Source organism: Poecilia formosa, unplaced genomic scaffold, assembly GCF_000485575.1.
Source record: "Poecilia formosa unplaced genomic scaffold, Poecilia_formosa-5.1.2 Scaffold16, whole genome shotgun sequence".
Lineage (NCBI taxonomy): Eukaryota > Metazoa > Chordata > Actinopteri > Cyprinodontiformes > Poeciliidae > Poecilia > Poecilia formosa.
Genome location: NW_006799955.1, coordinates 1,388,600 through 1,406,444, shown reverse-complemented (window position 1 = coordinate 1,406,444; position 17,845 = coordinate 1,388,600). Strand labels below are relative to the sequence as shown.

Below are 17,845 nucleotides of genomic sequence, written 5' to 3'. Positions count from 1 at the left end.
CAGTGGCTATAAAGCAGGCTTCACATCGTTTATACCCCAAGGGAAGCAGAAAGTCAATTATATTTTAATCAAAAGTTCTAAGAAAGTGTAGCAAACTTAAGTAATATGGATATATATATTTATATATTTAAAAAAAAATGATTCAGTGGTAAACATTTAAAAGTCATTGTTTGGATATGTCAACAATTGAGCTACCAACAATTCAATTAAGCAATAAAACTTTTTAATTACAGCAATAAAAGATATGGGTGACAGGTCAAGTTGCCTTAACAGTGAAAACAGTAAAAACTGTTGGTAGCCATGTAGGAACAAATCGTATTCATCAGTCTGATGTTTATTGTTAGGCGTAAAGAATTGACAGGATGGAATTCAGCTGTTTAGCGTGAACCTAAAGCCATCCTGATATGAACGCAGACTTCTCATCCAGGTGTTGAACTGAACACCTCTGCCCCGAAGGTTTTGCTTTGTCTCTGTTATACTCTTGCATCAGAAATATTTCAGTTCCAGAAACATCTTGATATTGTCAAACCAGACTCAACAAGAACTTGCTCTCTGCATTTTCTGAGATGACAGCACATCCCTATCCGATATGAGATGTGTCAGAAACGGAACAACTAAAAAAAAAAAACAAAACAAAAAAACCCTGCTTCTCTGTGCATCAACAAAGAACAGTGCAGAAGACTTGATTGTTTTTCTCACAGATTGTTTTAGAATGGAATTTAATTCTACTCAAATCATCACACTAAACACTTTTTTGTCGGAAATAGTTTGAGAAAAACACCTTTAAGCAAAAAAAAAAATATATATATATTTAAGTGCTACATGTTTATCCTCTTAATTCCACCTATGTTGAATTGTCAAACACAGTCTATGTTCAACACTTATCTGTATTTGATCTTGGAGAATTTTTTTTTCTTACTGGTTCGTGCAAGAACTTCAAAGTGTTTCTACCTCACAAAAGTGTCCGACACATTTGAAAGGAGGCTTGTTGGAGTTTAATTGATCCTATCTTAGGTTACGGGACAAAAACACACTCTCCGGCACACTCAGAAAACAAACCTGAAAGGAATAGACAAGTCCAGAGGGGATGGGAATCTTCTTCTGATTAAAATGAATTTCCATCAAAAGAGTGACACCCTCTGAGAAATCTACACTGCCAACATGCAAAGGGTCCAAGCACCTTGGGGACTCGGAGTCTAATTTGCTTCAAACCTAAAAGGCAGATAATAGTACTGATCTGACAGCCAGCCAATTCCCAACTTCCCTCATCAAGAATACATTCAATTTCAAACATCAAGATGCCCGCAACAAAAATGAAAATGTCTTTGAATGAATGAAAAATGGATGTGTGTGGGGGGCGGGAACCTTAAGGAATCACTGATTCTTGACAAGGTTGAAACATCATCGGCTTCAGTGTCCTGAGCTCAAGCCAAAATTGAAAGAAAACTGAGGTTTGCTTTCACTTGTTCAATCGTAAAAAGAAAAGCTGTGACTTACACTGTATAGTATTCTCTTTCTTCATTTGAATTTTTTAGGCACCAAGCTGAGATTGAGCTCAAAAGCCTTGCTGTCAACATGTGCTGTTGTATTTTTAAAGCTGAAAATCTGCTGATGCCTTTAGCTAAAGAGGGTTATATAAAGCTTCAAGCTGAAAAGAAAAACAAGGAATGCACAGGTAAGTTACCAAACATGAGATTCCCCTTTAGGGCAAAAATCTGTGTGCATCATGTTCCTTCAGCTGGATTTTTAAAAATGTCAAACTTAATAATTGTGACTAAACATCTCTGTAGTTACTTGTTTTATTTTATTGTTAGTTTTTTTTAATCCGACTGGCAGTATGTGGTTCACCGGAAACATTCATTCTTGGAGGCAAAAGACCAACTCGCTTCTCAGTCTAACCTCCAAATGCAAAAGTGACTTTGATTTGAAGCCATCCAAAACAGTATTTGTAACATATACAACTAAATTGGAATAAGATGCTAAAAATCTTAGTTGTTTTTGTATCACCTTTGATTGACTGGGAGCTGGATGCTTAAGAGGACTTTAAGTCCTCACAAAGCTGCCACATCACCACTACAACACCTGCTATTTCTGTTAAAGTAAATAAAAGAGTTCAGACGTTATGGAGTTTTAAAATAAATAACAATCACATTTCTATTTAAGGTGACACAATAGTGTCCAGCAGGCCTGGTGAACTTCCTAAATCAAACACATTAAGTCGAACATACAATATTTTTCCTTTCTTCATGGGAAGGCACAATGTTTTGACACTTTCAGTACTGTCTAAAAGCCCTTTAGCACCCTGTCTTAGAATGTTTTCACTCCTTAAAATGTTATGTTTTCGCTAAATGGGGTTAGCTGATTATTTCCTGTAGTTTTGTTCTTTGTAGTTCAGTTTTAATTTCCGTTGTAGTGAAATAAAGTACAACACAGGTGACAGCTCATTAATTCAAAGACTTGAATTTAAAGTCAGTTCACTGAATGTTCTACCATCATGGTGGCGGATAGGAGCTCATCATTTGGAGAACCACAGAGGGGAAATCTTTTTCAACAAAATATTCCACTGAAGTACTTGCACTTGTGGTGCTTAGTTGGTAAATTTTAATATTAAATAATACCTTGTAATCTAGAATGAGCCTTTTGTCATGAAAAGCTATTTTACATGCATACTTGCATGTTCAAACGAGCCCACAATCCGCCCACAGGTTCATCAATAAACTCAGCAAGCCTCCTTTATGTAATCCCACACATTTCTTCTTTGATTTCCTCTGTTCTTTTATGATATAATGCACCCACAAAGGAAATCAAATCTCTACAGAGGCAAATCCATTGTATAAAGCGTGTAATATACTGCATCTTCAACTGTGCTGTGAATAGAGCTCGGTACTCTGCCAGCAAGAGAGAGAGAGGGCTATGAATTATCTCAAAGTCTTTACAAACTCTGGCCCAGTACGCTGTGATGGCTATCTCTCTGGTGGCCAAGCTACTCGAAGTCTTTTAGAACTCACTCTGGCAACGCTGCCAATTTCTTGTCAAAACTGTCTACAGCCAGAACATCTCGACCACTCTCCATGAACCGTGGTGTAGATAGAGGGGATTGTGCATCTAGGACAACGGACTCGCTCGCGCCATATTACGCGTGTGTGTACACCGCAGGAGGTGTTTTACCTTGCACACACTCAGAGCAGCCTCGCAGCAAATATGAAATGTAGTGGAACAGAGAGCAATTGCTCAAAGGAAATATTAGTTTATTTCTGACAAATGGAACATCTTTAGCAGAACTCGCTGATGTGTGTCATCCAGAGCTGGCCCCAGCTGTCTGGTTTGACATTGCCAGCAGGAGTACAAGTGTCAAGAGTGATTTTTAGACAAGCAGGGTCAAATAGTCAATTCTCCCGACTGAAGATGGTGACAGATAATTGCTTGAAGCTTCACACCGTAAACTTTCAAGGGTGGAGCTGAAAAATTATGCAAATTCGAAACGAGACATTGTAATCTAATCGCAGCTCAGAGGGGAATTGCTCTCTGATGACAAATTATATGATTCATTGGCCACAGTGGAACTGTAAGCACATGTTTCCTCTGCAAGTGAAGTGAGACAATTATTGTAAATGCTCATACCTGTCTGATGGAGAATGCATTGAAGTGCGGAGCTTTAATGAATAGTAATAGAAAATTACATCAAATCACCAGACAAAAAAAAACAACAACAACAACAAAAAAAACATTTTAATACAGAAATGCTTACTGTGAATTTTGTTTAACACCTGCTTAAAGGTTATTCTCAAAAGCATTCAACTTTTGTCAGATTAAAATATATTGAATATGACTGGAGAACACAGTCTAGTCAGTTTAATGGAAACTGCACCCTCTGAATTTCATTGCACACACCTTGTTAGTAGAAATAATGACAATTCACCGAACGAGTCGTCAAGTTCGGAGGGGAGAACATCATGGTTTATGGCTGTTTCTGTAGCATATGATACTGGTAGACTTAATATAAGTGAAGGATGAATTAATAGAAAAATATGTAATTATACCTTAAAATATCTCATAGACCGTTGTCAAAATGTCCAAGATCAATATATTTTAATATGCTTTCGGTAAAGAAAACACTATGAATCTTTTTGGTTTGAAAAAGAAACACTCTGTTTTTGAGTAATGGATGTAAGGTAGGCATTTTTATTTTATTGGGTTATTACTGCTCCTTGTTTAATTTTTGGCACCTCTGGTAAAAATGTGTAAAAGCCCTCAAAACTATTTTTCTTCTATAAAGCAGCAGTATAATCTCACCCTGATATTTTGTCTTCGTAGAGGAGAAACAGTGAGTGCTCAAAAATCCACAACATCATTGGTGACACAGTTTTCATCACTCATGACAAGCATGAAATACATGTGATTCAGCTATTTCTTTTCATTTATTATGTATTTTTTAAGACGAATATAATTTACATGTTTATATTTCTTAGTGTGAGTTTTCCCCATCTGAATATACCTGAATGTAGTTTGAGCTGTCATTTATTTCAGGGAGAAATTGTACTACTTTGGTAAGAGAAACATTTATTTATCAGGCTTTTTACACATATTTATCACAGACGGAATAGACTTGGAAGAGGCAACAAGTGTAAAATCAGTTTTCATTCAAGATGTTCCTCAGTCTTTGGGGAAAAACTATGCAAAAAAAAAAGAAAACAACCAACAAAACATTTTACCACAGTGGCTTTTGCATATAATGGATGTACCACAAAGGGATGCATGGTTGTTTTGCATATAATGGATGTACCACAAAGGGATGCATGGTTGTTGCTCTCTTTATTTATTTATTTATTTTTTTGTGAATCTCTAAGGAATACTCATGCTCAGAATTGATTTTAAAAAACTACACTGAGGGTATCCCACAAATAAAAATACATTTTGAGACATTTAGGATGTGATGACTGTTATTTTAAAGTTCTTCAAAATGACAGTTAAAGATAGAAAAAAAATCATTATCCATTAGGATGATTAAAAAACACTCCTTTTCACTAGTGGAGCACCTCTTTACCCTAATAGTACAGCTTCAATGCTCTTCTTAACTTGTTTCCAGCAGCTGCTAACTATGCAATAAACCCACTGCACCTTACAGAACTGTCCCCTGCAGTGCATGACTGAGCAAGAGACTCCAATAAACTACTCTAAGTATGACATAATAATGCTATGGAAATTGAGTGTATGTGTGAATGGAGTTTGGGGAACATCAGAAAAGTGGTGCAGATGGTACATTTCAGACTGTTCAAATCCTATAAAAGTAATGGAATACACACAGCTGTTTCACTGTAGTTTGCCATGAAGGCCTATTTTGCCCTAGTCCATGAAATTGAACGTAATTGTCCTCTGGCTTTGTTCATCCATAAAAATACATTATGCTCCCTCATTCTGCAATTTGAGCAGACGACCCTCACAGACAGCTGTTACTCTACTGTTTATGTGCCTAATCGGTGGCGATCCTCTATTCACAAGATCATATCATCTGATGAATCATCTGATGTATCAGATGATGTATCTGTGATTGCAAGCTTATGGTAAGGCTCTCAATCACAAAAAGAAAATTCAGGGCAGATAACTAAAGCAGCTGATTTTTTCCAACTTTGGCAGAGATGGAAACTTTGCAAGCTCATGTGACTGCCTGACCCACTGAAAATTAGCCGGGCAGGCAAGAAGAAGGTCGCACAAAGTTTGGAGCCAAAGGGAAGTTTCATTCCATAAGGGAAGGGGGGAGAAAAGACAGGTGAAAGAGTGAGCAAAAATAGGACATGGTTTGGATAGAGGTGAGGTACTGTGGTTAAAGTCACACTACGTGACTGAGTTAGTCTGCACGTAACCGTAGCAGAGCCTTTGGGGTTCTCCACTTCATGCAAAACTTTGTCGTATATAGTAAAACGCAAAATTATTTTTAATTTAAAAATATGAATGAAATTGGTGCCTTGAGAGCCTAAGCAGAAAAACAAATTCTATGTGCTTTTAGCAAATGTTACTCAATGGTTTCATAATGTCTTTCGTTTTGCTTAAAATATTTTATCTAAAATGTAATGTGTTCAGTCACAAGCATAATATTTTTTCTATATCATCACAGGGACTTTGAATTTACTTCTATTCATTTTTCATTCATTTCTAGAAAAAACCCAACAAAACATTGTACCGCAACAGCTTTTGCATGTAATGGGATGCATAGTTGTTGCATCCCTTTAGCCTGACCGTGATGCTTACCCTAAACCTAAAATAAACTCAATTCACACCTTAGTCCTGAACTAAGGACTATGGTCCTTAGTTCAGGACTAAACCAAAAACAGCACCACTTCTTATGGGGCCAGGGCTTTGGGTCCCATAAGGAGCAGTTGTGGTATATATTGGATACACTGTATCAAAATGCCAGGCCACAAACATACACACATCCTTCTACTGCTATACAAACTGAGGATTTTGTACTGACTTCCTTTCATTTATACATTTATGATTTATGACAAACTCAGATATTTTCCCTAACCCTAACCATTCTAACCTCAAAACAGCACTGTTTTATGGGGTCCATGCTTTGGGCCCCATAAACAGACACAGGGACAAGAAGGAACCGTCCCCAAACTGTGCTCACTAGGTTGGAGGCATGGATTTTTTCAAAATGTGCTGGTTTGCTGCACCATTAAAAGTTAATTTCTCTGATCTAAGGGACTGAGTCCAGCTTCTCAATAACAACCCAGTTAACACAATGCAACCAGACACATGCTGTTCTACTGTTAACAGCAAAACCTTCACTCGCCAACTGGATTCCAAGGCAGAGAGGCATGATTTGTCACTCCAAAGAACACATTTCCACTGTGTCCAGTGGGGGATTGCTTTACACACAATGCCTCAGATGCTTTGCATTGCACCTGATGATGCAAGACTGGGATCCAGTTGCTCAGCCTTCTATGAAATTCTCTAAACACTGTTTATGATCTCAGATAAAGGCCACATGAAGGTCTGTAGCTTCTGACTCTGCAGAAACTTGGTGAGTTTTATAAATCGGAATCTGCTGACCCTTTGTTTTGCATTTGTGTGGCCAAACACCATATGGCTTAATTGGTGTCATCTCCTTTCACTTCTACTTAACTATATTACCACTATTGCCTTGGTTGAGTCCTATCATGGTTAGGCCTGGACGATCAATTGTCCCAAAAGTTATTGTGGTAAATAATAACATTCTTGTGTTGAGCCCATTTCCAAGTAATACGATGGGCACAATAGCGCAAGAACACATTATCAAAGAATTGTTTATGTTCTATTGTATTGCTTTCATTGTGACTCGAGTATCTCCTGCCTTGCCACATAGGCAGCATGTGTGCTTTGCTCCCTGTAGAAGTACTCACCAATCTGTATACAGAATTAATTGCTTTTCATGTCTAATTCAAAAGTGTCATTAGCATAAATTGACAGGTGCGGCGTGCCGTATGCATACTTAAAGCACGAGTTCATTCTCTGGTCGGGCATAAAATCTAAAGACAGAGGAATATTTAACTCACAGAGGTCAGCTGAAGGAACCAACCTTATCGGAGTGAACGCCAGCAGTGAACTGCAGCCTCAGCAGCGTGCCTGACACTGGGATTTTTTTTGTGTCTGTTAGCAGAATTAAGCAATCCCCAGAGACATAACATCAACACACAAGGTCTTCTCTGAATATTTAATCAACCCTACAAGGACTGCAACAAGCTAACCAGGTTTCTCTAGATTTAGCCTTTCATGACACAAATTATATCTCAACTTGTGTACTAAAGAGTGTGGTGAGTATCACCAGACACAAGTATGTTTGGGGGATTGCCATCAGAGCTCATGTTGATTAGAAGTTTGAGAATGCATATCGAGAGCTAGACCTTAAGAAGCTGATTAAATCAACAGCCCTTCATGAAAATTTGCTGATATTGATCTCACAAGTCTTTTTTTTTTTTCTCAGCAATCCATGACAAATTCACAACAATAATTTACAAGGGAACCTAAATAATTGAAGTGTGTACAAACAGTCTCCCATCAGTTTGATCCTCAAGGTATCATCCCATATTGATTTTTGTGCGTGTGTGTGTGTGTTTGTGTGTGCAGAGGTGTCGAAGTATGATTTTACTTGTTACTCAAAGGAAAGGGGAGCATGTTGCATCCAGATGCAGGAGGAGGGGAAGCCTTGGCAGTTCTGTCAATAAATCCAGTTAATCCAGGAGACAGTGAAGGCACCGACTGTCTCACAGTCAAAGGTCAGTCTTGCATAAAGCCCGGGCTAAACAACAGGTTCCATTTGGGGGTTAAGAGGTATGTAAATATCTCTATTATTTCTTTCCACAAATGGAGGGAGGGAAGGCAATAGTGTGGCGCTGAGCTCCGAATGCAGATTAGGAAAGAACAAGACAAAACATAACCATGCAGAAAGGATGAACACCCAACATGATGAACTTTACTGGACTCTGTCTCACAAGGCCAAAACCAAAAGTGATCATTTATGAGCAGGTAGAATACATACAGGCGCACTGGGATGAAAGGTTTACAGTGGTCAGAATGCACAACACAATGTCATCACATGAGTTAATTAAACTTTTGCTTTTTTTTTTTACCCCAAGACACAACATTGTAAGATATGATAAAAGTAACTTTGTGTAAGTATTTTACAAAGGAATGGTTTAGTCATGCTTTGAAGTTATTTTAAACTAGTCCTTTTCAGCTACAACGTCTCACACAGACTTCCTGAAAAGATGTGTGTAAAATAAAGTCTTCTTCAAAGTAAAATAAAAGAAAAACATTGCAAAATATCTATAGATCTCATAAATTTTTTAAACTGTTGCCTAGAGGCAAAACTAAATCTAAAAATGCTTTATCGCAGTGTACAAGGAGTGGAACAACTTTAACTTGACTGCCCAACTTTTTTTTTTTTTTGCCTCAGCAACTTTCCTTTTTTGTAAAATTGTAAAATCTGAAAGCAAAATGTCCTTGTGCCAATGATGAAAACGTTTTTTTTTAAAAGTCACCTAATGTTGGCACACCATGTTCCTACTTGAACAATTGAAGATGGATGAAGAAAACTTTCTAACCCTTAATTGCCCTAATCTGCTATCAGATGATTACCAATTTATTGTTATATAAAAGAAACAAATCAGGTCAGACTATGCTTTTACACAGGACTTTTGTATTTTCAGAAATAAGAAAAGTATTTTTGTTCCTTCTCCTTTGGTTAAGAAAAAATAATTTAATAAATAAATTCACATTTTTAAGCTTATTTAGCTTTAAAGACTAATTTGGCCAGGGAATATGATTTCTGTCTTTTGTGAACTAGTTCTTTGTTGACTTGGCTGAAATTTTTATCCAGCTGAGAAACCCAAAGATAAATGTCCAATGTTCTGGTAGATGACACCATATTTTTATTTAAATGTTTCGGTGAACTCAAAGAGTTGATGGAAAGCCCTTGAGCAAAGTTCTCAGACCCTTGAAATTGAAATATCACAAAGTGCTTACTAACATTTATCCTACAGAAATTGATAAGGGTGCTTAGAATTTTGACACTAGTGATTCTATAGAATGCAATTATTTATTAACATAGGATGTTTATAGCCTCCAAATAAATTATTTCTAATTAAAGTGAGCTGGAGATTTACAGTAAACCTGGATTTGTTTTCATGCATTTTGCTCATCAGGAGTGCTCATGAATGGAGAGAGAAGCAGATGAATACAAAAACAAAAAATACCACAAATAAAAATAAAATACACTTACATTAACTTTCCAGCACTATCGCTGACCGTTCTTATGCTTATTTCTACTGGATAATTTTTATTTCTTTTTTAAGACAGGGTAGGGATGGAGGAGTTTTGTGTCTGTATAACACTTCGCATGGCAAGTGATATATAAATAAGGTTTGATAAAATTGATTAGGCAGTTGTGACGTTTATTATTTCTTTCATCCCATCCAAGTTTTCTAATTATAAGTGAATGTTAACAGTGAACAGAGTCAGGGCACCGACACAGTTTAACTGGTAAGTGGCTCGGTGGTGTTTGAAGTCATGAATTCCAGGGTCACTAACAAGATAAAAAGCGTGCGAAATTTCAGTTCTGACTTTTCACTCAATCTCATGAATATTAACCTCACGACAGCACCGGAAGTCAGTAGATCAACACAATAATTAAGATTCATCCTCTGGGAACCATTAATGTCTGAAACTCTGTGATAATCCATCAAGGAGTTTCAAGAAGAAAACTGGATTATAAAGTATATGTTTATCCAAAGTATTATATTTTAACATTCTGTGTTTTGAGAGTCAGAAATATGCAGTGCAAGTGGATTTCTGTCAGTCAGGCCACGTTAAACGCTATCACTTGAAGTCACCAGGTGCCATCGCCCTGACAACCTACAATCATGCTGCAATCTATGTCTCATAAAGAAATGGGATACCTCGACATCAGCGTAAATAGAGGTTGTTAGAGCACGAAGGCATGGCCTGAAAAGCAGAAATGCATCTCGGAGTTCAGGTCCCCTCTGAATGTTTCCCATTTATCTTGTCTCTCAAGTAAAGAGGATGTGTAATGAAAGGTGAACACTCCAGTGAGTGGCTCCCTCTGCCAGCCTGCCATACAATGCCAAATAATGGAAAGTCTGCTCATTGACCGCAGGTCTGCAGGGCATTTATCGGATCTGTGGGTGGCAGCTTGTGCGTGGGGTAGATGGAGCACCGAACTTGTTGATGTAGCACATTATAACGATCATAAAATTAAAAACTATAATAAATAAATAAAATAGAAAAAAAATAGGCTATACCATGATCCCAAAGACATGACATTTCTTGATCTAGTAGAAAACTTAAGAGAATTAAAATGATACAAGTTAGTCACAAATCTTCCCTATTCTCCTTTAAATATATAAATACAACTCAAAATACACCAAATTCTTAAATAACTTTCAGGTCAATGTATTTTTAATTAAGCTAAGGCCTTGTCTGATATTCTACTGGTTTCATATGCCGCTTCTATTGCTTAAAATATTTATTGGCAGCTATCGCCCTCTGCTGGAGGAAGATTGAATTGCATCCCCATTATAGGATTTTCAATGCCAAAACCTACACGAAATAGAACCTTGCAGAAACTCTTCGATCTCATTTTACAACCACAGATGTTTAATGAACTCCCAAATCTCATAATAGCACAGGGTAGCGGCAACGTTATGGTTTGTACAATTTTCCTTTCACTTTATAGACCTGTTCTATTTTAGGTTTGTCAGTCAGTTTGTGGTTGTAATGTGACAAAATTCAAAAGTTCAACTGTAAAATTATTTTGTAAAAATTTTCACTGCAGAGAGAATCCACAGCTTTTATAGAATGTATTTTTTTTTAGTCTTTTAAAAGATGAAATTCATTCAACATCTTTTAACAAGTGCTTAGTAGCAAATGTTGGTAACTGAAAGTGGTTTGTTTCAACAGATTCTTAATGATCGATTTTCTGAGGAACAATTAGGTGTGCAAAGGAAGAATTCATAATTGAAATTTCCTTCAAGATTTGACAGGGAACCATAAAAATAGCAGCAATTAAAATTGAGATAAATATTGTTAAACTAATTACATTTTTAGATTTGGAGACTGATAATTGGAGAACCACCTTCAACTGCAAAATCTTGCATTGAAACATCTGATCACTAATTTTGAATCAACTGCAGCGTTTTAACATGAATTTGTTAATTGTAGCATTTTCTTATGGAACATCCATTTAACATATAACCACAGCATTAATTACTCATTTTCAATAAAAAACAGCACACATTTTTGAACACTCAACCCCAGTCCTATCACTACCTACTGCATACAGTTCATCTTTGCCATTACTTAAAAAGGATGACTGGTTAAAATGCTCCGATGTTGCACAAAACCACTCATCTGCTGTTAACTGCCCTGCCCCAGATTTGAGTTGACACAGCTCAACCAGCACAAAGCAATTAGTGCATTTTCTAATGTATATTGCATCAGTCGATGCACGATTAAGAAAATAGAAATAGCAACAGATGTACAAATTTGAGACAACATAAATTCCATCAGTTTAAATCCAAACAAATGTAGGACAATTAGGGCAAATATTGAGATTTCACAAAAAGTACCTTTTAAACCCACATAAACATTGTAAACACTACTGTAATATGAATATTTAAAGAACTTTATTTGAAAATGACTACAATAAAACATTGAGGGAAAAAACAGTCTAAGTTTGTTCCATAATATGTAACTATTAAAAAGAAAAGCTATCCTGATGTGGAAAGAGCTTTTTTTTTCCCCATTTAAAAAAATAATCACAAAAAGTAATGATTGTAAACATGTTATATTTCAAATTTAATTGTACAGTTCCTTAAGAGAGCATTAAACACTTTACAAACATTAGCAAACCCCAAAAAATTGACCGTACAGTATGAATGTCTAGAACACGTACAGGAAATTGATGCAACCAGGAAGATAAAGCCTTGACTGATGCAGAACTGTTCCCCTGTCCTCAACAGGCCGGGACAAGTGCAATACCACTTTAGCATAGAGCACTGCCACCTCTCCCAACCTGCACAGAAAGGGATCCTTTCTGACAAGAATCATTTCAGTTCTATGATCAGTTTTGCATGGATTTGCACAGCACTACCTTGGAAAGCTGAAAGCAAACCAGCAAAACTAACCAGAGACCCACGTTGTGCAAGACGCCCCCCGCAGCTTTTCCTCACGAGGATCAAGTCTAGAAGTACTTCAAGTGCTCACACTGCAGTAGAAATCCACATAACTACCTGCACTATAAGCACTTTAATACTACTGAAACCTGCATTTGCCTTTTTAAACGGAGCGGAGGAGGAAACCCAATTGACCGCCGTGTGGGAAGAATTGAAATTTTCGGTAGGATTCGGATGAAATCACAGGGCCCCGTCAGTTTTGCATAGATTTGCACAACTCATTTCTTCTTGCAGCGCAACTATGCAAAACTAACAGAGAACTGACAATACTGTTTGTTTACAGATGAACACATTTGGAACGGGGCAGATGAGAATCCCAGCACTTATGCCAGAAGGAGCACTTAGGGCAGTAGGTGCTAGTCTATTTCACTATCTGCACTAGATGCACCTTAGCATAAGCACTAGAAGACAAAAACAAACACAAATGTTGATAGAAACGGGTATGAAACACAACTAGAAGAAAGATTGCTTCATGGCTAGCGCTAGATAAAATATCTTACAAATCCTGCATGTTTTCTTCAAATATTGATTCTTGGCTCCATAAAGCCCACGGTAACCTTTTACAGCAAGATCCTGCAGATGTGCGTCAACAAGAGCAGTCGCATTCAGGCCATTCAGTGCAGTCACAACCCAGCTGGGCTTGGTGAATAGACCCGCTCCTTTAGTTCACATTATCAGCACAGTGCTGAAAGTGCCTTCACTGCAGTAGATTTTTAGAAAACTACCTGCACTGTAAGCACTTTGACACTACAGTGACTTTAAAATGTTCATGTGGCATTTCCTTTGAGGCCAGACGACGACTTCTTTAAAATAAGGTGGGTGCCGGCCAGCAGGTGAAGATGCATGCGGGGTTCCTGCAACGGTAAATAAGTATTAAGAGCAGGTCAGCAACTTAAATTCAGAAGTGAGCACATTGTCCCTCCCGGCGTTACCGTACATTCACAATGCATTATGCAAGCTACAAAAAGCAAAAGACGTGCAGAAAGTTCAGGTCTGTCAACATGCTGAGGCCAGGTGGTGAAGGTACCCAAAGAGATTCAATTTAAATTTGTGAATAACGGGAGCAAAAAACATCTGGGTAATAAAAGAGCTGAAATCAGTGAGTTCCAGACAATTAATGGCTCCATTATAATCAGTCTTCCAACACAGCTGAGGAGGAAGTATATAAATCAACTACATGTTTTTCTGTTGGTAGACACCATTATATTAAAAGCTACCGAGAAGCACTGTATTTAACCGGATAGAGATGCACAAGTGGCAAATCAGTATTTGTGTAGATCACAGTCACTTTTAAACAAACTGCTTCTAAAGAACTCATTCACCATCCGATTTCATTCTTTTTTTTTTCTAAAACAAGAGCGACATGGACTGGTTTTTAAGGATTAGATGCATTTGACCTTTTAAAAGTTATGACACAGATTGAACTAGAAAACCAAGCAGATTAATACCATTAGAACATTTTTGATTAAGGGAAATCAAGGTTGGATTTGAATTAAATCCAACATTTTCAGATGGTTAAATTCATTTAAAAGGAAATAGGGATTTCAATGGTAATCAATATTAGTTTTGTCCTGAAAACATTTGTTGCCTTGGGTGGCCATGAACATTCAAAAATGGTTCAGGTCCAGATTAGCACAAATATTTAGCAAAACAAATGTCTTTAAACAAATTTCCAAGGTTTTAAAAACATTTTTTCCAAGTGTTCATGCAGAATGGATATCTGGAGATTATTCAAACTGATGGCATTCATCTCCATGCCTACCAAACTTTTTTTTGTGCCAGAAACTATAAAAGATGTAACCAGTTTTACAATTTAGTATGTAAAGACTGACGATTGTGGTCAAAACAGCTTATTAAAAAAAAAGTAGTGCCAAAGCTAGGGCTCATTTACAAAATAAATGTACAAATATCCGAGTAGAAGATGTCAAATCATACATTGTACGCAACAATTTTAAAGAGGAATTGTAGATGTGGCACACCCGAATGTGTTGCAACAGTTTCATCCACCAACTGTACATTTATGACCAACGTGACGGCACAGATTGTTGAGGACAAGTTGGGTTTTTTAATACTATTAAGGATTTATAATCAAGTTACAAAATTGCCTTTACTGCAATACCACTGTTTTATTATCGGTATATTCAACAATAATTTTAATGTGAGATTAATTCATCTACAAGAAAGAAAGACAAACTAAACTGACTGGAATAAATCACTCTTTATTTTCTTGTCTCATAGACAAGCCACTGAAGGCTGGCAACCTGGGCAAATAGCCTGACCAGGGAAAAGCTAAGAGTTTGGGGAATAAAAATGGATTTCACATGTTCCAACTTGACTAATCAACTAATAAATATCAGCTCGTCATACATGCATTACCCTATAATTATTTCTTATAAGCAAGCACTTTAAAACTACAATAAAATGTAGGTAGTTTTCCCTCAAGTTTTTCAAGTTCTTTAATGAGATAGTACTTTAATACAATAGATTATACAAGAACTACTAAAATATTCCCAATTATGAATAAGTTATGAATTAAAAAATACGCATAGAAGTAATTTATTCAACAACTTTTAGATGCATTTCTGCTACTAATGCACCTAAATGAAATGATTGGTTCATTACCAGGCTTCTGCAGAGCTTAATGAGATGTTGAGAGAATTCAGCCATTTGCTGAATTCAGGCATTTTGGAAAAGTGGTGCATTTAAAAGTTACATGATAGTAGGTCCTGAGTGCTGGACTTGGACACTTGTGAATAAAGAATAAATAAAACAAAACAAAAAAATCATCATCCAACCTGCAAATCACCAGTCAAGGTGGATAAAGGAAAAACTGGCTAATTGCTATCTGAGGCTAACTGATGCATTTCTGACCATTCAGGCTGGGCTTGATATTTCACACTGTCAGACTTCTTCTGTTCTACAGAAAAAAACAACCTTTTAATGAGCTACAAAATGAGGTGGCGAGAGGAAATCTGGAGATTTTTAATAATCAAGAAATAGGGGCCAACTTTTCACATGATCGATTATACTTTCTTTACTAAAAACAAAAACAGTAAGGGCATTTTAATACTTTCTTCACCTATTGGCTCTCCTTGCTTTTAACTCTAAATGCAAGTTGAGGAAGTTCGCCTGTTGGGAAAGAGCAAAGTATGTTAAGCACATTACCTACTACAATCACTTATAGGTCAGTTTGTCTTTTTGTTTGACTGTTAATGTCGTTAATTACGACTTTGCCTTTAACTGCAAATATATTGCTTCGATTAAAGTCCCGTTAGTCGAAGCCGGTTTAATTTAAAGTAAAAACACAGGGAGTGGTGTGGCTGAGGTCTACAATTAAATATTCTTATTTAACCAGCAGAATGAATGATTGCAGAGATAATTATTGCATTGTGTATATTTATTTTAAGTACGTAGGTAGCCAACAGGACTGACCTAAAGCTACTAATGTAATGGTTTCTACATCAAAGTTGAATGTGGGACCCCAATTTGAACCTGGACTGCTTGAGGACACCAACACTGGCGCTCCAGCGACATTTCTGTGCCCCTCCCCCACGCGCTAACATGGCGCCCAGAAGTCCATACTTTCACGCGTTTGACATTATGTCCACCCGTCTTATTTTCTGGAATCATAACAGAAATAAAAGTGCGACGCTAAAACGTTTAAGCGCAAAGGCTAACCCGATGCGTGGGAGTTGTGAATACACAACTCCCACGCAGCAAACTTAAGCAGCAGTCCCAACACACAACAAGCTAGGGGTTGACACACAGGCTTCTTTAAAAAATAATGAGTAAATGCGCTACTTCGACTAGTTTTAGAAAATAATCATGTCCGATACGGTTTTTTTCCCCCCATGCAACTAAACACCTGCGGTAATAACTTTGTACACGAAAAGTATTCTTGCAGTGGGCACAGCTACACTTCGTCTTCTGTCAGTCAGTACTTATCAAGGTTAGCAAGCTCAGCTTCTCGTTTATAGTTTAAATAAAACCTAATTGGGAAATTTAACAACTGTAAATATGACTAAGCGTGCCTCCGGTTACACACTCCACCGTCGCAGCCGATAATGGCTCATGTAAACAGCCACAGTTTGTACGTGTGAGCCCGAGTTTGCGTTAGCGGCTAACAGGATAGCTGCGGCCTGCTTGCAGTCCCATGTGCTACTGCTTTGTTCTGGAGGCACTTTTAAATGCACAGCACTGCCCAGAAACTGCTCGAAATCATCATGTCTTAGCCACATATCGATCTGTAGCCCGAGTACAAGAGTTTAAATGACGAAACTGCAGCTATAAAGTACAGAGTTTTGTTTATTAACTAGGGAGAATCACTTTCCCGAGGTATCGTGCTGAGGTGCAGCCGCAGCGACACATGCTTTTCAAATCTCCCTCATTCTACTATCATGGTGGAGAGGTTGGCATGCGCTTCTACATTATTTTCACCTGCGATAAATCCAGATTAAAACACGTTATTACTTTGAACGCTCATGTGGGCTCCGCGTCGCATTAAGTATTTCACTTTCTTCAAGCATCTCCCAAAAAATAGGCTAACAACAGGTTTCCTGCCAATAACACGCGTGGTATTAGACATCAGCTTCTAAAAAAAATCCACCATCTTCACTGACTTATTCTGACTTACCATTTACTCTGTTTCTTGCAAAACTGAGAAGAAATCTCGCGTTCAACGAGGACTTAGGGAGGGAAAAGTAAAAGTGCACAACCATGTGCTACTATTTTGATTTGCCGAGAGTTTGAGAGTCGTAGTAAGATTGCGAAAGTGGCGCGAGTAGAGTCTGGGCTTAACCATGTGGTGAATGAAGGGCGGCTCCCAGCCCGGACCCCAACTCACTTCATTAACATAAATCGGTTACTTCCTCTGCCAAGTTTGTCCGCTTCAGGCCTGACGTCTTCAGGCGAATTTTATTCCTTTTCATTACGAAAAAAGAAAATCAATGAAATGGAATTAAAGTTTCCATCTAAAGTTTTGAATAACTTTATGTACACATTTTAATTGGCAATCTATTTGATTTAATTTATTTTAAAACGGATTTTTTTTTCAAGAAATAAATAAAACGATAAAACATAACGTAATGAGATATATATATATATATATATATATA

The 17,845-nt window shown here is 37.3% G+C and overlaps 1 long non-coding RNA gene across 1 annotated transcript; it reads right to left on the bottom strand.

Moving 5' to 3' along the window:
• Positions 1–11,673: 11,673 nt before the first annotated feature.
• Positions 11,674–13,632, bottom strand: LOC107835638 (uncharacterized). Its single transcript, XR_001661447.1, has 2 exons — positions 12,319–13,632; positions 11,674–11,917 (listed from the first exon to the last, which is right to left on the bottom strand). It is a non-coding gene; the product is annotated as an uncharacterized LOC107835638 (long non-coding RNA).
• Between the last annotated feature and the right edge of the window lie 4,213 nt (positions 13,633–17,845).